The sequence below is a fragment of the Cricetulus griseus genome, assembly GCF_003668045.3.
Source record: "Cricetulus griseus strain 17A/GY chromosome 1 unlocalized genomic scaffold, alternate assembly CriGri-PICRH-1.0 chr1_0, whole genome shotgun sequence".
Classification (NCBI taxonomy): Eukaryota; Metazoa; Chordata; class Mammalia; order Rodentia; family Cricetidae; genus Cricetulus; species Cricetulus griseus.
The window spans coordinates 275,115,880-275,124,062 of NW_023276806.1; the positions used below are offsets into that span (position 1 = coordinate 275,115,880).

At 46.2% G+C, this 8,183-nt stretch overlaps 1 pseudogene; it reads left to right on the forward strand.

Annotated features, from left to right (window-relative positions):
• Positions 1-744: 744 nt before the first annotated feature.
• Positions 745-1,144, forward strand: LOC113832430 (annotated as a pseudogene).
• The last annotated feature ends 7,039 nt before the right edge of the window (positions 1,145-8,183 follow it).

An 8,183-nucleotide genomic window follows, 5' to 3' on the forward strand; every position in this document is an offset into this window, starting at 1 on the left:
TTGTCCTTTCTATTTGATGGTTTGTAGGTTTCTCATACTTGGATAGACATCTCTTTCTCTAGGTTTAGAAATTCTCCTTCTGTGACTTTATTGAAGATATTCTCTGTCTTCACAATATTATCCTTCTTTCATGTTCATAATTCAGAGGCTGGGTCTTTTCATGATCTTCCAAAACTCTCCCCTGTTCCATTCATATATTTAAAAAAAATTCTCATTGACCTTTATTGAGTGGTCCAATTTCTCTAGTTTGTCTTCCATTCTTGCCTCTCTGCTTTTATTCTGTTGGCGAGGCTTTCCACTGAGGCCTTTGCTTAACATGTATGAAATTCTTAAAGAATTAAAAACATTGTATTTTTAGTTGTTGAGTTTTTTTGTTTGTTTTTTTGGTTTTTCGAGACAGGGTTTCTCTGTGGCTTTGGAGGCTGTCCTGGAACTAGCTTTTGTAGGCCAGGCTGGTCTTGAACTCACAGAGATCCACCTGCCTCTGCCTCCTGAGTGCAAAACATTATATTTTTAAAAGATGGACAGTCAGGAGTTCAAGGTTACCTTGGTTACACGGGGAGTTTGAGGCAGCCTGGGCTACATGAGACCCTGTTTCAAATAAATAAATAAGTAAATAAATAAATGATGGATGAAAAATGTTGATATAAAGCAAACACTGTCTTCCGAGCCAGATTCTGTGCTTCTCATAAAGACTCATATTCCTCACATTCCTGTTGCGTGCTCAACAAGCAAGTTTAGGAGATGCCACTGGAGGAGAAAAGTGACTCTGGAATTCTAGAAAAGGGGAAAGCAGGCTCCTGGAGTGACAGCACTGACAAGAAGGCTCAGGGCCGGAAAAAGTGGTGGCAATGCAGTAAAGGTCAGACACATGGTATGTGAAAAACATGGCAAAATCATGGAAGCCATGGAAAAGCTAAGGTCTAGAATGAGATTCAGTGATGTGGCCACACAATATAGTGAAGGTAAAGCCAAACAAGACAGTGGCTTGGGTTGGATGACCAGAAGATCCACAGTGGGACCATTTCAAGAAACAACATTTACCTTGCCTGTAGGTGGGAGGCCTAAGCCTGTGTTTACAGATCCACCAGTAAAGACAAAATTTGGATATCATATTGTTAGTGTGGTTAAAAGGAAAAAGTAAAAATCACCAGAGAGAGAGAGAGAGAGAGAGACAGAGAGTGCACTGCTATTCCTTCTAAATTTGGGGTTGAAGTCCTTATTTCCCTGAGATAACCTCTTTGATATTGAAAGATAAGAGAGGGCTGTAGGGGCAGCTCAGTGGTTCAGAGCACTGGCTGCTCTTCCAGAAGACCTAGGTTTGATTCGCAGCACGCACACGGTGGCCCACAATGGCCAGTTCCAGAGAATCCAAAGCTTTCTTCTGCCCCCCCCCCAGGGTACCAGGAATGCATGCAGCACTCAGACATACATGCAGGTGAAATACTCATATAAGTGAAATAAAATAATAATAAAAGGTTTTAAAGTTAAGGGATGGAAGGTATAGGTTTTTTTCAGTATAATAACCAATGTAACTTTTAAAAAAGTTAATGAAAATATAACAGAACCAAAACGTTAAAAAAATACACTCACTACCCACTCTGGCAATTCATTTAACTTATACAAAATATAAGATATGAAAGATAAATTCAGAAGTATAATTACTTTAAAATACACTACCACTTTTGTAAATATTTTATACACACACACACACACACACACACACACACACACATCTATAGTGGAAGCAACAATTCTCTCTAAAAACATTATCTTCTTAAAACCTTGAGGTGCATATCAAAGCTGCAGTCAATATCTGACAAAAAACTTCAGGACAGGCCGTTCAAATCTGGACTTTCACTGGTTCAATACAATGACCAAGCTCTAGAACTGTATGATTCCCTAGACATTCCCATAAGAACCATTATTCTCAGCTGGGCAGTGGTGGCACACACCTTTAAACCAGACTCGGAGGCAGAGGCAGACAGATCTCCGAGTTCAAGACCAGCCTGGTCTACAGAGCAAGTTCCAGGACAGCCAGGGCTACATAGTGAGACCTTCTCTCAAAAAAACAAACAAACAAATAAAAAACCATTATTCTCTTCAATACAGAGTAACTGCCTTGGTCACTGTTATGTTGCTGTGAAGAGACACAGTGACCAAGGAAACTCTTATGACAGAAAGCATTTAATCGGGCACTTGCTTAAAAATTCAGAAGCTTAGTCCATTATCACCATGGCAGGGAGCACGATGGCACACATGGCACTGGAGCAGTAGCTGAGAAGTCTGCAGAGGGCGTGGCAGGGGCATGAGATGAGATAACACTGGGCAGGAAGCGGTTGGCATCAGTTTGGACACATGTTGGGGACAAACTTGGGTCATCAGGCTTGGAGGCAGGCACCTTTACCTGCTGAGCCGTCTCGCCCACTGTGCCTTGTGCCTTATGTAACTCTGACACCTCCATGAGGGAAGCCATCCCTTGTCATCCCCCCACTTTATAGATGTGTAAACTGAGGTTTACAGTCATTTTTGGTGACATCCCAGAGCTTGCTCTCGGCCTTGAGCCTACTCTCAGAACCTTACCATAAATTTCTTCAGCACCTCTGCCTCCACTCCCATAGTCTGTCTGCTGCCTTACCTGACTAGCATTGAGAACAAGCCTGGGTAGGAGGTGCTGAATAAAACTCACAGGTTTGATAGTTAAGCAACCCCTCCCCTGCCACCCCTGTGACCGATTAGTACTCCCGCTTTTCTGTGAACTTGCAGGGTATGGGAAAACCTTTGTGGTCAGGCCTCCTCTCCAGAGAGCAGGTATGTCACCCTCCAGCAACTCTCCCCACCTCCCCCTGCATTTCCAGCATCGCAAGACTCGGGTCCTGACAAGGCCCTTGGCTTCCTGGCAGGGAAAGTATGCAGAAAGCCCTTCAATAGAAGTGGTGGAACCTCTAAACTCCAGTTATGAGGTGTCACCGCAGCTCAAACAACTGCTCCTTTATTGCGTAAGCACACACCAGAAATCTGTCTGGTTCTGGGCAGCGGCTGATGGAAAAACAGGGGGATTTTCCATGTATTTATTACGTGAAAGATAACATATGGGGGACATACACAGTGATATGTAATTAGACATAAAACAAGCCAGACTAAAGAAACTGCCAAAAACCCGCGACATGATAATGACAGTTCTTTGAGTGGTATCGTTTATTTTACAATCTGTCATTGCAATGGATTGCCCCGGTCACCCCCTGAACAAGAACAGGCCATGTAAACATGGAGCTGGAAGCTCACTCAGGGATCCCTGGCCCGGCACCATCTTTGATTAGTTCCTGTGGCTTTTCCAAGGCAAAGAAAACTTCCACCGGGAGGCCCAGGCTGCAAAGGAGCTGGCTGGAATGCTGTGGGGACAATGCCTAGATAGGCATGGAATGACAGCAGGTCTCCCTGCTGGACTTTCTTCTCTATCTTTCCAGATCGGGAACAATGGGGTGCCTTCCACTCCCAGCCCTGTGATGATCTTGCTTTAAGATCTTCCCAGACCAACGGGATTCTCTGTGCCTCACATTCCCATAGTGCAGCATGGGAAATACCTACCCAGGAAGTCCAGGTGGAGTAACTGGCGACTGATTAAGACATGAGCCTGCTGTCCTGTGATGACCCTGTGACAAACAGGAGTCACATGGCAAATGTGGGGTGGGGAGGCGGCTTGGTGGGTAAGGATTCTGCTGTGTAAGCGTGGGGATCTGAGTTTGGATCCCCAGCTTGTCACCAAAAATGACTGTAAACCCCAGCACCTGTGTAAAAGCCTGACACAGCACACATCTGTAATCTCATTACTAGGGGTCAGAGGAGTCCGACAAATCCTTGGCGCTCACTGGCCAGTCAGTTCAGCCACCCAGTTGAGCTCTAGGTGCAGTGAGAGACCCAGTCTCAAATGCAAGTTGGAGACAGAGAAAGGAAGATACCGCACATTGACTACTGTCCCCCAATCACTGGACTGTGGGTCCACGTATGGACACGTGCGTGTGTGCACCCCCCCACACACACACAGATACACACACAACACAAATATACCCCCTAAAGGGGATATATTTACCCTGGAAAGGTAGAGAGCTGCAATGGAAAGACATCTCAGGGGTTGAGACAAGGGGAAGCCTTTCAGGGTGAATAAGGAAGGTGACCTGGGCTATCCCAATCAATCTTCCTTGGCTACAAGGACCAATAAAGAGGGTGGCATTATTGCTGAGCTTCAACAGGCAGCCACTGATCAGATGTCCTGGCAGATGTTTCGGCAGCAGCTATATCGTTGGCCTTTGTTCTTGGCTGTGATTCTGTCCCTCTCAGGGACATATCTGGTCACCAGAAATCTGTATATGTGATACCCTCCCCAACGGCCTCGAGGCTTTATTCTTTTGTAAGGGCTTGACACTGGTGCCTCTGAGCTCATGCCGATAATTTCCCCACCTGTTCTGCTCATCACTCATCAGCATGGTGCATTTCAATCCATTCAGATTAAAGACATGCCAAGTCAATCCCCATGCTAGTTCATTTTTAGATTAACTTTGAAGGTCCGCTACATGCACACCTCACACCTAGCAGGTTCCAAAGCTCCCCCAACACCCTCGTCCTTGCAGATGAAGTTCCCAACAATTTGTCAGTCTTTTCCCCTAAGTTTCTCACATTTGTCCCCAGCAGCCCCCTTTTCCTCGGTTTCTGCCTTGGTTCAGGCTCAGTGTCTCTCAAGACCTTCATACCCTTCTAGTCTGGGCTGGGCAGTCCGTCTACCTCTGTTGGCTTCTGCAGCTCATCTTTCCTTGACTTTCCCTGTGCTGCACTGTCTGTGCACAGGGCTGAGGTTTCTGCCTTTAGTTATTTATTGCTGTGGCTCCTCCTCTCACCTTTCCATAACCACTGGGTTTGTTCATCCACCAGTTGAGCCTCAAGCCAGACTTTCCCCTGCTGGACTCTCTATGCATGAATCCTCAAAGCACATGGCAACTGTGCTTCCCCGGTGACTGAGACTGAGCTGAGCCTCCCCACTAGCTCTTGGATTTTTGAGACACGATCTCACTCTGTAGCCCAGGCTGGCATGGAACTCACTATGTAGCCCAAGCTGGCCTCAACTGTGTCAAATCTCCTACCTCAGCCATCCAAGTGCTATACCTCACGTCACGGGCATGGAAGTCCCACCATCTTCAGTCAGGATGATGGGGTGGGCTATCTTAGCTAAGGAGGCAACTTGCGGAGCAAAGGGTTTTTTTAGTTTACACTTCCACATCATAGCCCACCACTGAAGGAAGTCAGGGCAGGAGCTTGGTGGCAGAAACTGATGCAGAGGCCATGGAGGGATGCTTCTTACTGGCTTACTCCTCATGGCTTGCTCAGCCTGCTTTCCTTCATCACCTAGGACCACGGGCCCAGGTCCAGTGATCTGGATCCTCCCACCACAATGGTTAATTAATAAAACACACTATCAACTTGCCTGCAGGTAGACCTTATGGGGGCATTTTATCAATTGAGAGTACTTTTCCCAAATGACTCTAGCTTGTGTCAAGTTGACACAAAACTAGCCAACACAGGGGCATTTCAGCTCTTGCTGGCTTCCTTTAGATTTTCATTTTTACTTCCTTCTCTCCCCTCTCCTAAAACTACCCCTGTTGTTCCCTCTCCCAGAGTTCTCCTGTCTTTGAGGGCTGAGACATCACTTCCTACATAAAGCTACCCACTTCTGTTTCTAGCTGGACGTAGGTTTCTCCCAACCTGAGCCCGTAGGGGATGTTATATTTCTCTGTGGGTCACTGACAGCTCCCCCCCCAGCCCATATCAGAATAGCTCATAAAAAGTACATCTTCCCTCTAGGCTGTAAATTCTGACTCTGTGTCTTTCATCTCGCTGTGCACTGTGTGAATGGCCATTAAACACCCATGCTCCAAGGACAGCCTGCTTGGCTCCAGTGCCAGGATCTGCCGTTTTCTAAAAATCCCTCAGACTTGGTCCATTACATTAGCTCTCCAAACCTCACATTGCTCATCTGTACAGTGAGGGGAGGGTGAATGTTAATACCTGTGGGGTAGGGTTGTCGGAGGATGACGTGAGTTAACACAGGAAACTATAAAGGGCAGCAGGCAGGTGTGGAGCATCTGTAAATGCCACATCATCTCTCCTCCTCCTCCTCCTTCTCCTCCTCCTCCTCCTCCTCCTCTTCATGTTCCCCCTCCTCCTCATCCTGTTGTCCCCTCCTCATCCTCAACCTCCTGTTCCTCCTCCTTCCCCCTTTTTTCCTATTCTTTTAAAGACAGACATTATGGATGCCAAGCTGTCCTCAATTTTAGCATGTAGCTGAAGATGACCTGATCTGATCTCCTCCTGCCTCTACCTCCCCAGTGCCAATATTACAGACCTGTAACTGTCCGTTCTGTGCCAGGGACATAACCTGAACCCTTTCATCTCATTATCCTAAGGATTTTTACCACATGCCAGCAGAGATCGGCAAGAGTAGATAGAATGACAGATCAGTGCCTTCAAGACAAAAAGTTCATCAGAACGGCTTTCCTAGATTGTCCTGTCCATTTCAAAGACAAAGCCCAGCTTTTTCATTAAAAAACAGAGGTAAACTGAGGCTTTAATGTGATACTAGTGAATGGCCAGAAATATGCTCAAGTTCTAGTTTTCTTGCTGCAACTATTTTTTCTGAATAAACTTTCCAAACTTCTGTTCCCCAAGAGGAGGCTGCATCCCTGAGACAGACCTGAGAGAGAGGACCCTGGACAAAGGGGAGACCCACCCATTACCTTGGACCTGCCTAACCTTATCCTGCCTTAAGGAAACCCTCAGGTCTGTGTTTAGATTTTAGACAGTCAGGACACCAGTGCCTGTTGGTAACTGACTGGACATGAGGGAGGCACTGGTAAACGTGCCTCTACCCTATATGCAACAAGGCCTAGTGCTAGAAGGCCTTGTCATTTATTCACATGGAGATAAGAGAAGTCATAATGAAGCAAATACAGTAAAAAAATAACTCCATCCCCCCCTTTAGGAGTTGGGTAGAGATATTTGGTGTTTCTAAAAGAATATAAAGTGTTATTGTTAACATCCCACTTAAACAAACCCCAAAGCAACTAACTACTCCCATGGAGTACCGTTGGACAACCAGGGTGATAATATTAGCCACACTGGCTAATATATCATCAGTGGGCAGTAAGCTTCAGGTGTTGGGGCAGGGATGCAGGTACTTGGGGGCAGGGCTTCAGGTGCTTGGCCATGTTGGGGTCTCTTGTCCTGGCAGACTTTTGAGGGTTTGCAAGGGTCCATTGAGGAGCTGAGATGGCAAGAGACCCCAGAACACTCATTGCTCAGAGTGAATCTTCAACTAACCCTAGAGATCTTTTGTATTTGTGCCAAGAACTAGAAAACCAACCCAACAGACAACTGGCAGAATGAAGCCAGGTTGGAGTAAGCCCGTCTCAGCATCAGAGAGCTAGAGTGAGCTGAGCTGAGCTCGGAGCCTTGGTGGGCTAGCCTGGGAACCCTTCACTGTTTGGCTCTGACCCCCATTACTTCCTAGACATTACACAAAGCAAATGACCCGAGAGTGTGGGTTCCTAGTGATCCTGATGCCCAGATACAAGAACTAGGGTAGTTTGAGAAGAAGAAGAGAGTGAGAGGTAGAGGTGGAAATAAAAAGGTACTGGGGTGAGAGAAGTTTCCAGAAGGTTATAAGTCATCAATGGTGTCTCTTATGTCTTCCCCTCTGTAGGTGAGATTGGCTAGCTGTGGAACTCAAGTGTATAGGTGGGGCCTGCACCCTGTGCCTGCACCCATCCTTCAAGCTATGGCACATGAGTGACTTCCTGTTACTGAATTTGGGTTTAGGAACGCCTCATCACTTGACCAGCTCAAGGCAAAAGGGTCCAGAAACTTCAGTCAAGTATTCAAGAAGTTTGTCTTTTTAAAAACACCCAGAAAAATAGGTTAGAACTTCCGAGTTAAACCAGTGAGAAATCCAATCGAGGAGGGTGGAGAGAGTTGCTTTCCGTCAGATTTCATGAAAACGTCTGCAAAACCAATCAGAAACTCAGTCAGTTCATTCCAGAATCCTGGGAGTCTAGACAGAAGTTAAAGCTTCACATGGATTGAGATGGATAGTTGGAAATTCGGTCAATCCAAACTCCAGCAAGATTTCAACCTGA